At 35.5% G+C, this 12,292-nt stretch overlaps 1 long non-coding RNA gene across 1 annotated transcript; it reads right to left on the bottom strand.

The window, feature by feature from the left end:
* Positions 1-4,236: 4,236 nt before the first annotated feature.
* On the bottom strand, positions 4,237-11,839 carry LOC143230451 (uncharacterized). Its single transcript, XR_013016443.1, has 3 exons — positions 11,445-11,839; positions 6,036-6,135; positions 4,237-5,417 (listed from the first exon to the last, which is right to left on the bottom strand). It is a non-coding gene; the product is annotated as an uncharacterized LOC143230451 (long non-coding RNA).
* Positions 11,840-12,292: the final 453 nt, after the last annotated feature.

Raw genomic sequence — 12,292 nt, 5'->3', positions numbered from 1 at the left:
CAACTTGTTTAAGCTCGAATTGTTTGAGTTTTAGCTCGATATTTAACTTATCTTTATCACTCAACCCCGTTCGGCTAATGGGGACACTAGAATATTCCTCTTATGCTTTCCCAGACAACAAACCAATATTGACTAGTATTTCAATAATAAACTGTTTTAGTTCATTTTTTCTCATTGATTTCTTAACCTCTAGTTCTAAAACTTTAACAATTTCGAGCATTTCGCTGTTATTAAACTTTGTGGTTGTCCGAGTGAGGGTGATTCGAAAAACTTTTAGTAAAGAGGCATGACTAAATCTTGTTGTCACTGATCATAATAAATTGAATTATGATTTGAATTCTTAGATAAGATCGAATTTTTTTCTCTTATTCAGATCTCAGATGTGCCCTTGATTTATTATACCACGTATTACAAATTCGAATAGCCTAACACCGAGTTAAATGATAATTTAAATTTATAAGTTAAATAAAGTTTGCGTCATACTTGTCAACAAGATTGATACACAGTTTCTTTGTTAATGCAAATATGTTTTACTATAGAAATAATACTACAGTTTACAATAACGTTTAATACAAAGCAACGATCTACAAACTTACAAATAATATCGAGTCTTCTTTCTGGTTTGGAATTTCCTTAATGTCTTATCGAGGGTTCACGATAAGCGGTTTATTTCGAGTTGATGTAAATAGAATTCCTTTAACAAGGAGTTACCTAACTCTGTATTCTTTCTTGATCACGTGTTGAGTTTTTCACCGCTGAAGTTATGTAATGTCTTCGTAAAAATATTAATGTCCGATGTGAATTAACTGAAGATAAACGGTTTGAAACATTAACAATTTATAAACATTCCTACTCAAATATCTGTTGTTTCCCGATTAATATGCATTTATCGCAATTATAGCTTCTGAACTTTATAATACACCAACTGTAGCAAACCAATAATATATACTGTGTTAAACTATATTATTCATTGGAAAATTCATACGTCATTGTCACAGCGTCCTGAACATCTTCAAATATGGAATCTGTATTGCGAATGTGCATTTTTTCTACTAAATTAATTCGTAACTCATGTTCATAGCCATATGCTACTTTTGTGCCTACCCGACAAGGCAACATTTGGCTAACACATGTGATCTCTCTGGCAACCTGCTGAATTTAGAAAGAGTATATGTTAATTAAAACATGACTGGATTGAATCTTTCCAAGGTATATGTAATCCGTTCAAAGCAGTCACGTTATGTGGTTCCGTTCAGGTGTAAATGTCTCCAATACTATTTTGAAATAGGTGATAACTAATTAGTCATCTCTATATCGTTATTTCATTCATCAGCAAATCATAGGTCAAGAAATTATACAATGTGCCCATCAGCAAATAATCATCATTGCTTTGATAAGTGGCTGCTCTTCTCTCTTATGTAATTATAACACTGAAATACATACCGATACACGGTAACATTTGTCTAACACATGTGATCTCACTGGCAACCTTCTGAATCGGAAAGGAATCAAACTGCAGCTTGCGAGCCACGTGCGGCTCTTGGAAATATGTTGGCTTAGCTCCTTTTGCATCACAATAGAGGTACATAAAAATTGTCAAGCTTCATAATTATTTACCGGGTATAAACTGAGAATCCACTGGATTAAAACGTAAGTTTAATGTTCATGGTAAGTATATTTAAGAACTTAAAATCCCAATTTTAATGCTAGGTTTGAATCAGAGATTAAAGAAATTTCGGATCAGCAAGAATTACAGAGGAATTGTGCAGGAGAATCAGTAATCGCACAAGCCAGTGCTAACAATGTTAGATTTAGTGGGCGTGGCTTACGATCGCGTGATTGTGGCGTATGTGGCTGTGTGCGGGCAGTGAAATTAGCGGAGTGTTAGTGTGATACTGGGCGTTGTAGTGTTATGTTGCGTTGTGCGTGTTGGAGCTTATTGTTTCTTTTGACTTCAATTTTTTAGAAGTGTCTGTGAAAATTTTGTGAAGAAAGATGGCGTCATCAAACTGTAAGGAGCAAAAGTACGAAGGTGAAAAGAGAAATTTTAAGCCAGAGTGGGAGGAAGATTTTGATTTCACCGTTAAAGAAAGTAAACTTTTTGTGTCTTATCTGCAATGTGTTACTTAGTCATTACAAGCTAATACAAATTAACTGTTTAAAAACTACATACATGAATAAATATTATTACTTTCATATTTCTTAATATGTATATAAAATTTATGTAGCAAAATGTGCATGTAACAATAAAAATTTGTGTGTAATATTTGTTCATGTTTGCGGCTCTCAAACATCTAAAGTTTATCGTATGTGGCTCTTACGTTAAGCAAGTTTGGCCACCCCTGGAATATACGTTAGTTGAATTTTTCCAAGGCACATATATATAAATATCATCAATTCGAAGGAGTCACGTTATGAGGTTCCGTTCAGGTGTAAAGTAATCAATGTACAGTAATCAAATATAAAGAAATTATAAAACGTTTCAATGGTCTTGTTCGTTTTCCAGTACGGGAAGAGTTAACCTTTAACACGTTGGCTTTCAAGCCTATTTTTCCGATACTTTCCAGGGTCCCCCTAGTCATTTTATAATTATTATTTTTAGGAAGAGTGTATGTGTATCTGTTGTGCCTCAGCCAATAAGTGGCCCTTTAAAAAGAAAATAGAGCACAACTTACTGGTAGGTTGTGTTGGAGCCAACGTGTTAAAGAACGGGAGAAACAAGTGATTCAACAACAATAACAAAAATAAAGTAAATTAAGATAATTTCTACATCACGTTAATATGTGTTGGAAAAAATTAAAGTATAATTTAAAATATTAATCTGTATGTAATAGTTCTCTATTGTAATTCTAAATACTATAATTTCTTTTCCGTAATACTGAATGAGACCACTGACAAAATTAATTTTTCTTCAGTATCATTTGTGCATCGTTATGCTACATCAGGAAATATTTTTGTATCCCACAAATTCTTCTAAAGATCGATTGGATGTAGAACCAACAACATTGCCACACAGAAGACTGTATACCCAAGATTAAGTTGATGTTTCCACCATCGCTGGTCACCTAAATAGTACGCAATTAAACGTAAAAGAGAATTTTTATAATGCAATTTTTGTACGTATTTTCCTCACAGATTAAATATGTCTCATATATTGTTGACTATATTTCTGGCATTCAGTGGTTTAGCAAGTTCTTTTTTTAAGTCTTCAAGTAGAACATAAGCTCTAGATGAAAAAATAATAAAATACTGCCAATAGTATCACCTAGTAGGTTTAAACAGTTTACAAATATCAGGAACAGCTTCACTTATTGTTTCGAGAAACCAAAATATCAATAAGAAGCCGACAACATTGCTCATTGATTTGTATCTTGGATGAGAGGTTTGAATGTTAATTTTCTTTTAAAAACACTTGTAGAATTGTTTCGTATCAAAGGTAAGTGATGTGATACACTGCGGGCTAAAACTTACAGCATTCGATATTCTGTGATGACAATAAAACCCACTTGTAGAGAAAATTATATATGTAAAAACGGTTAGTATGGATAAAAAAAAGCACTATGTAGAGGAGCGAACAACGTTTAGACCTTCTTCTCTACTCATACCAGTTGTTTTTACATATATAATTTTCTTTGCAAATGGGTTTCCTCGTCATCACGGATTATTATTTCATCACGACTGTTGTACGAGAAGTGTATCACTCAAAATAAGAACTAGTCAAGGCGACGACTTTTGAATAGTAAATCAGGTAGTCAAGCAGTGCCAAAAAAGACTCTCCAAGTAGTCGCTAAAATCGATGACTACCTAATATGACTATTAAATATTAGTCATTTTACTATTGTGTAATTGGAAAATAGTCAGGTATTACCTGACAGGTAATAAATTTGACTGCTCTATGATAGTCATTATGACTTTCGTCAGGTAGTCATTCTGACCAATGCTGACGACCTGACAATAGTCGCATTGCCTACCTGCAAACCACTACAGAGTAGTCATGGCATAGTCAGTGTAACCCTATTCGTCCAAAAAGCGGTTGTCATTATGACTATCCAAAGACCATGGAAGATAAGTCATGTTGACCCGGTCAGGACCACCTCTGCAATGCCACTGTTAGGCAAAGAGACCATCTTCAGTCAGTTGTAGTCAGCAGAACCATCACTGAGCAGTCAATCCCGCAGCAATCTGATGATTCAACCTAATTCCCAGTAACTTGCCACCATCCTGAAAAATATAAAATGCATTTTAGCAGCACCTTTTTTATTCCAAACTGAACACAAGTGTACATCAATATACATGTACCAAAATAAAATTCAAATTGCAGCAACAATATGAAAATAAACAACTGAACTTTACACTTGGTTTTTAAAAATTCACCCTGGATCAAATACACATGACAAGTTACTATTACCAGATCTAATATAACCTTATGGCTTTGAACACTTTCCTCTTTCTTTACCTTTGGACGTTTTGACAAATTTCCCGCGGCTATGTTTTTGACATTCAAGAGATCAAGCAACTGAAGAACACATCTGTCTGCATCTTTATCAGATTTGGTAATTATCCTGGACTCATCATAGAGCTTCAGAACAACCCTTTCAACAAAGTTGAAAGTTTTCTTGAGTTTTGTTGGAAATGCAAAATTGAAGATATAAAAACTCCCGACATACATAGTGAATGCTTCCACAAAATCTTCAGTGGCACAAATATCAAAGCCATCAACATATAGTTTGAATTTCTGATCACAAAACTGAGAAATTGAACCACATTGAATGTATATACTACTCTCACCAGGTTCCCTAACTTCATTACCCACCATGATACTTTCACTTTCTTTTAGAAGAAAAGGGATACCAAGAATGGCAATACTAGACGTAACATCAGGCACATGTGATAACTATTTCATAAGAAATGCTAGCAATGGATTATTTTCTGGTGATATGTTTCTGTCCTGCAGGTGAGAATTTACTGAGTCCTTATATTGAGAGAGAAAGCTGGACACTCCTTTTTCTGCATCATTTCCTCGCCGCTTACATTCATTCAATAGCTGTGCTGGTGGTGCCACAAGGAAAGGATAATGCTCTACAAGTTCATTGACAAGAGTGTTGTCAATGGCCAGTTTCCTACGATCATGCAGAGTTTTGTCCATAAGCAAGCCCACTTTACAAATATCACCCTTTTTTCTGCAATGCAGACGAGTTTTCATCCATTCCTTGTGTTTTTCGGTGGAAGTTTCATCCTCCCCAACTGGCTTTTCACACAAGTATTGTTTTAATCCATATAGCCTTTGTTCCGAGATGTGGTTTCATCTGTTACAGTTTTCGTCTTTTTTTCTTTCTTTCTTGGACTATAGGCAATGATGAATCCTTTCGCTGTCTATCATACTGGAATTTCTGACGAAGCCTTATCCTCCACAGCTCCTACAATTAGAATTGACAAAATTATTTATATTGAGAATGAATAACAAAACTGCCCTGGTATAACTACAATTATTTTAAACAGTATTTCTTTTAAACCACTTTTAGCATTTTTCAGGTTTAATCTGAGAAACTGAAAGCCATACACATGCTGGTTAATAAATCAGTTGTACGAGTTCATCTTGACAATGTATTCTCTTTAGCGTCAAATTAGTTGAGTTTCATTAGTTGAATCATGTTACATCGTATACAAATAAAACAAATATTTCAAAGTATCAAAATAGTATTTTCCACAGCCCCTCCTTGGTAGATATATGTACTTGTGTGTGTTTTAAAAAATATAACTTCCTACAAAATTTTCATTTGTTTCTTCACTAATATTATGCAACATAAAATGTCATTTAATTTATTTTGTAACTAATGAACATATTTCTTGCAGAATACACTTACACCCTTACAAGTGGTGATATGGTCATTCCCGTTATGAACTTTTGGACGAATTTTATTGGGCTCATTGGCTTTTGGGCTCATAAAGTCAAATGTATAGATAAAAGAATATATTTGTGATGAAAATATATTTCACAACAAACATAACATAATGTACATGTGGATAGTACTTACACGAACACCTTGGGGTATTAGATTTGGGGCATTTGACAGTTGAGGGTAGTGCTTACATATTTCATCCACTACTTGAGCATACTGCCTTGAAGTGGGATATCTGGAAAATAGAGGTTGGGCAGGCTATCAAATACAGATGAAGACATCTGAAGAGATATAATTACATGCTTGTGATCAGAAATGGTACACATGGTATTCACTGCACAGCACTTACAAGGTATAGTTGGAAACCTCAGTGTAGACTTCATCCAGTAAATGGAAGCGCCCTTCTTTCTCAACAGGCTTCCCTTGCGACAAAAGCAAAGCAGTAGATCTAGGCAGACTTGACAAATTTTCCAGCTTAAAGGGTACTGGCCAAGGCTTGAATGCTAAGATGCTGACCAAAGAAAATATCAAATAGTTCAAAACACACACAAACTGGGGTTGACTGATTGCAATGAAATACTAACTAAGGCCTAATTGTTTCAAGTGAAAGATGAAACTATTTCTCCAATAGCTTGAAAAATCTGTTTGACATTCATTAGAACATATCCTACTGTGATGATAAGGACTGAATTTGTTCAGTACTTTGACCGGGTGAAGATGCATTCTGCTTGCTTGAAGGCACTTCAGGATTCGGTGGATTTTGGTCAAAAATAAATTTTTAACGGGTCTAAATTTGTAATAAAAAATAACAACAGTAATTGTACTATGTTGAATAATGTATATTGAACAATTTTACTTCTTTTCTTCGAAATTTTCCGCAGAGTGATTTCCAATGACTACATAAATGATTATAATCACTTAAATGTAAATGGGTTGCGCATTCTTACAAACGACTCACCACAACAACTATCTCTCCGTCAGAGGCCCCAGCATTAGCAACCTCGTGATTTGGGAATGTCAGACCATTGAACATCCACCCAGTTCTGCCAGTCTTTTATGAACACTTGAACTGACAAGTTGGTAGCATCTACATCCAGATTTAGGTTCTCAGAAATTTTTCTGGGCAACAATCCCAGATCATCCAGTGACACCACAATTTTTTTCATTGAGCTGACAAATTGGTAGCATCTACATCCAGATTTAGGTTCTCAAAAATTGTTCTGGGCAACAATCCCAGATCATCCAGTGACACCACAATTTTTTTTCATTGTAGGTAATGTAAAAGGATAAAGCCATCTTTCTGGAACCTAAAAGTATGGTACTGATTAAAAATGATTTATATGTATACACATGTAGAAAAGTTGTCATTGAAGAACAACTACAAAACACCAAATAGATATATTAACTTTCCATAAAGTTAACATCAGCAGGACTGGTATAAATCAGCTAAATAAGTAATTTAGTTTTCTTCCCTAACAAATAGTAGCCTTTAAAAGGTGAAAGCAAATATAAGTAGTCTGACCTCAATAGATGGTGATCATAGTGGTGATTTTGGTGCAAATATGCATGATACATATTAATATGACACAAGTTCTCTCTGTTTGAAAATTTTGATGAAATTTGTCACAAAAAGGCAGAAACAAATATACATAAAATATGTCAAATCTTTTAATAAAATTTGTCACTGGAAGGTACACACCAAGTTACATAAAATAGGTTAAAATTTACCATTGATTTTCGAGTTCTGTTTAAAATTTGTCGTCGTTCAGTCGCCACGAATGTAGTGATGTAGGATGATCATATTTTCACTTTTTTTCACATGACAAGGCAATGATCATAAAGATCTGGAATGCTCAGGAGTACATAGCTTCTCATTGGCTCTACAATGTAAACAAATATTTGACAATACAAAAAGTTTTTCCCCAAAGAACAAAGCAACAGATCACTGAAGAAAATTGAAGACTGTCTAATTCATAGCTACTAACAACCATTGTCCCTGTGTTGTATGTGAGGCAATTGACTGTACAACCTGATGCTTTAGTGACAAAATCGCCTTCCCCAACAAATGTACTGACAAGGTTCTGCTTTTCTCCAAGTGAATTCACAGGCAATCTCTGGATTGTCAGGTCAAAGGCATCTATTCCGAGAAATCCATTGCTTTCCAAATGTGAACAGAGTTTATACTGGTGACTCGTTGCCATTGTTTAGGCTAGATTCTTCCTGTTTTTGGTACGTCTTGCAACATCAACAAAAAACTATGTTTGATCTCAAATCTCATGATCGACACATTCCTTAGTGGTTCAAATCTGCGGGTCATGTCTGGGTAATGCAAAGTAAAATGTCCCTTTGGTTGAGAGTTCTATTTGGAAATTCTTTTTCATAAAGAGAATGGAACTGTTGTATCACATCATTTAATAATTCAATGCTTGCATATGACATTGATGAACACATTATCAATTCTACCATATCCAGCAAAGCCAACAGAACTTCCCATTTGTTGTTGCTTTCTGGCACTGCATCACTCACCAGTAATGGAAATAACCTTAAGAGGCACCAAACTTGAACAGCTTTTTGCATAATGTGTACAGACTCTCTCAAAATAACAAACTCATGCCTATTGATTTTATCAGTTCCTTTGTAGTGGAACTTTTTCACTCTGCCTGCAAGGTACTGAAGGCTGAAATATCCAGACAAGACATACTGATCTATGAGTAAAACTAAAATTTCTGACTCCAAACCAGATTCAAAAAGGTCATGTAATATGTCAGGAGGCAGAGCATTTGTCACATGAAATTGCTGCAAAACGTTCAGGGACCATCTTTTTTTAACCCCATATGTACTTGACAAAGTCGGTTCAGTTTCGACCATTGCAACTTGGTAATTATAGGATGCAATAGATCTCTCTGGACATTTTGAAATATCAGTCAACTTTCTTAAATCATCTCGAGTTACCATGCAGAATCCACATGAAATGAGAGCAGAAAATGATTCAAGAAACCCTCCAATAGCATGGCTTCCCAAATTACCTGCAACAATTACCTCTAATTTTAAATGTTTCCTCTGGTTTGACAATGTCAATACCAATGTTTTCAAGAACAGATAGTTCTTCAAGCAAAGGTCTCATCACTGTATTTACCCCATGTTTTTTTACCTTTTGGCTCTTCACCAAGATTGCTAAGAATATACAATGAAGCTGATATCTCAAAGCAGGTTCAATATTGCCTAACTAATAGTAGAAAGCAGCACATTTGTAAGCAGGAGCTCGTATTCTAGCCTGGTTCACAGCTGTAAACTCATGAAAATAGAGAATGATTTGAAGGGCAAGGGGAGTTTCTTGCCATAATGAATGGTTTTTGAAATGTTCACCATCAACGATATCTCTAAGACAATCATCAGCTGACTGGCGAGGATAAACAACCTGGCTAAAAATATCATCATGTTTAAGCAAACACTTCAGAGTATCTAATAAAGAAACATGCTGCATTGTGTCATGTTTCCCATCACCAGCAATTCCCAGGTCATACTCAACAGGTTTTACAAATGCCAAATTATCTTCAATGTAAGACTGAAAATTATTGTGGTCAGTGAAATTTTCAATCATCGAATGAAAGTCAAGACTTTCTTTCTTGCAAACTTCCATCACTGTAACTATACCCCCTCACTAGGATCAATGTTCTTTTTATGGTTTGGAATAAATGTTCATCTTTGACAAAAATAACAGAACATGACAAATTTTTAAAAAATTATTGTAGTTTTGTAAGTAATTTTTTTTTTCATTTTCACGCAGCTACAGAATTGTTTCAACTAAGGTTCTTCGCTTGTCTGTGACAACCATCTCCTTATTACCATCAACTGCCTCATCACTGTCAGAGGTTTTATTCCTCTGTTCCATAAAGTACTCGGCACATTCACCACCAGCTTCATTATCATGCATACTGGTAGTAGCAAACCATCCATACATTTTACTTATATGTCTTTTTAAACATCTGATGCTTTTGAATGGTCTTTTACATCCATTAACCCCACATGAGACAACAAATCCAGGCTCATGCTAATGAACCAAAGAAAAATGTGAAAGAAGCTTGTTAAAATGCCTAACCTTATAATTACATTTAATGCAAGGGAAATTATTGAAAACTTCTGACTGTTCTGCCATGTTTAACTCCAAAGTTTATCAAACTTCACAGTGTCTATTAATAAATATCATGCAAGACATGCATCCAAATGTCACGGGTTTTCATTCTGGAACGTAAAATGTATCATTTATTTAACTAAATTTAATGATAAATTTCAACAATAACAACTAGCGAACTGACGGTGTATCCTTGGACTTGCCGTCAATCTAGCGAATAAAAACGTACTTCAAAATGCAAATTCTTGCCACAACCCTCCGGGGGTAGCCAAAAACATTGGTCAGACCTCAACCTAACTAACATATTCACCAAATTGGACAGAAATCCGAAAGAAATTGTGGACTGTAGAGTCAACACAAGGAAATCTCTGCAGACGCATACTGATGCGTGATCTATAGTGTCCCCCAATTTTCGTAATGGTATACAATTTTTATTATTTTAACTACACAACTCGGTTGCTCATGACTTGATGCAATAGCCCCCGGATTCTACATTTCTCTCACCGGTATGGATGTGGTACGGATTATGGGAAGGACCAAGGTCTGAGAAAGTTCCCTGGGAGCATAGAAGGGAGAGGGGTCGGGGAAATATTTTGCAGGATCACAGGCCTTCTATTCATAGTGTACGGCCTGGCGCTGTCTCCTATCTCGAACCATTCGATTTCAAAGTAGAGTTTAAAAATTTAAATACATTTTGTACCTAAAGAGATTTTTAGATAGTTTGTAATATTAAATTAAAGAAACACACATTAAACACAATATATGTTTCACTTTTTCGCTGTTTTCAAATGATTTGTCTTGCCGCCCCCATTCGTAACCCCATTGTTGGCCGTGTCAGTGGATCCCGCCATAATACACACGTCGCATAAAGTGTGTACGCTTTAGAATGTGTAGCTCTGCTGATGTATTAAAAATAAGGATTTATCATTTACGTATTATAGTATGTCATCTTTCATTATCAAAGGTCTATGAAATAATAACAGACGAGGTCCCTTTCAATGAGTATATAACTTTCATCTGTGTAGCGGTAGCCGTAACAACTCTTTTTAGCAGCGGTGGAGTTGGCGCTAAATTTAACAGAGCAGCAACATGGATCATTGCGGGCTTTTGATATGCATTCAAGATACCAAATATGTACATTTGTGATGTCAAGACTGGGGAATGTTTTCGATTTCATACTTGCTTCAAAGCATTATCTAAATATAAATATTCCTACTCTACTACTACTAGATTACAGTAGTACAGACCTACACAATATAACGGGCAACCATCCTTGTTCACACATAACGAGTTGTACAAAAAAATACGGATGGATTCACTTCAGCTAATCTAGAACGTTAATCATTCGTATTCTTATATTGTTTTATTTTCCTAAACTACGTTTCAATAAAACATAAACGATTAATATTTACCTGAATTTCTTCTTTCCGTCATCTGCGCAGTTGCATGGCAATTGTGCAATGTCAGTGCAAGTTTCGGTCATATGCAATTCTCCAATGTGCGACAAAATATTGCTGAGTGTGATTTCTTTCTCCTCCCGCCCCTTTGGGTTTATAGTGTCATCCCTACCTTCGGCTGCCGCTAAGGAGTGTACCGTGCCGTCTTCACTCCACCCTTGTGTATCTATTGTTGTATGTGATCTCCTAAATCCCCCCTCGACCACCTTCACAAATATTCCACAAATAACACCTACAGCCCTCCTTGCACGAGGAATTCCCGCCTTCAGATAAACTCAACCTGGTACACCCCTCTGAAAAAGAGATAATCTCGCTCGCGCCTTACGTAGCTGCTTTCAATTTGTACTCGATTTGCGCTGCAGACTGGTAGACGAATCGGATGCATTTCCCGGACGTGTAGTGTAAGCGCGAGTGTTAATCACGTGGGGAAAGCTTATTTCAGTCATAACTTAGATCATTGTGGATTGTGATAATAAATTTATTGACTATTGGATGCCATATTCGAATATTCCAACACATGCACACAACAATATAAAAACACAATTTTCAAATAAAACAGTGAAGAAATAGTAGTGGCCAATAAATAAGATTTATTTAGGTAGGATTTATTTTGTGTGAAAGAAATTTATTCCCCCCCAAATAAAAGTAAATACATAAATTCTTGCAAAGTTTAGCCCTGGTCACGTTTCAATTGTTGTATTTATAGAACAAAATACATGTATACAGTCATCTGCTTGAACTGCGCCTTAATGCTATAAGAAACATCTAGAGTGTCAGTTCATGAGTTAATGCTGACTATGGTG

This window comes from Tachypleus tridentatus, chromosome 10, assembly GCF_004210375.1.
Source record: "Tachypleus tridentatus isolate NWPU-2018 chromosome 10, ASM421037v1, whole genome shotgun sequence".
Classification (NCBI taxonomy): domain Eukaryota; kingdom Metazoa; phylum Arthropoda; class Merostomata; order Xiphosura; family Limulidae; genus Tachypleus; species Tachypleus tridentatus.
This window is presented reverse-complemented; position numbering and strand designations above follow the sequence as displayed.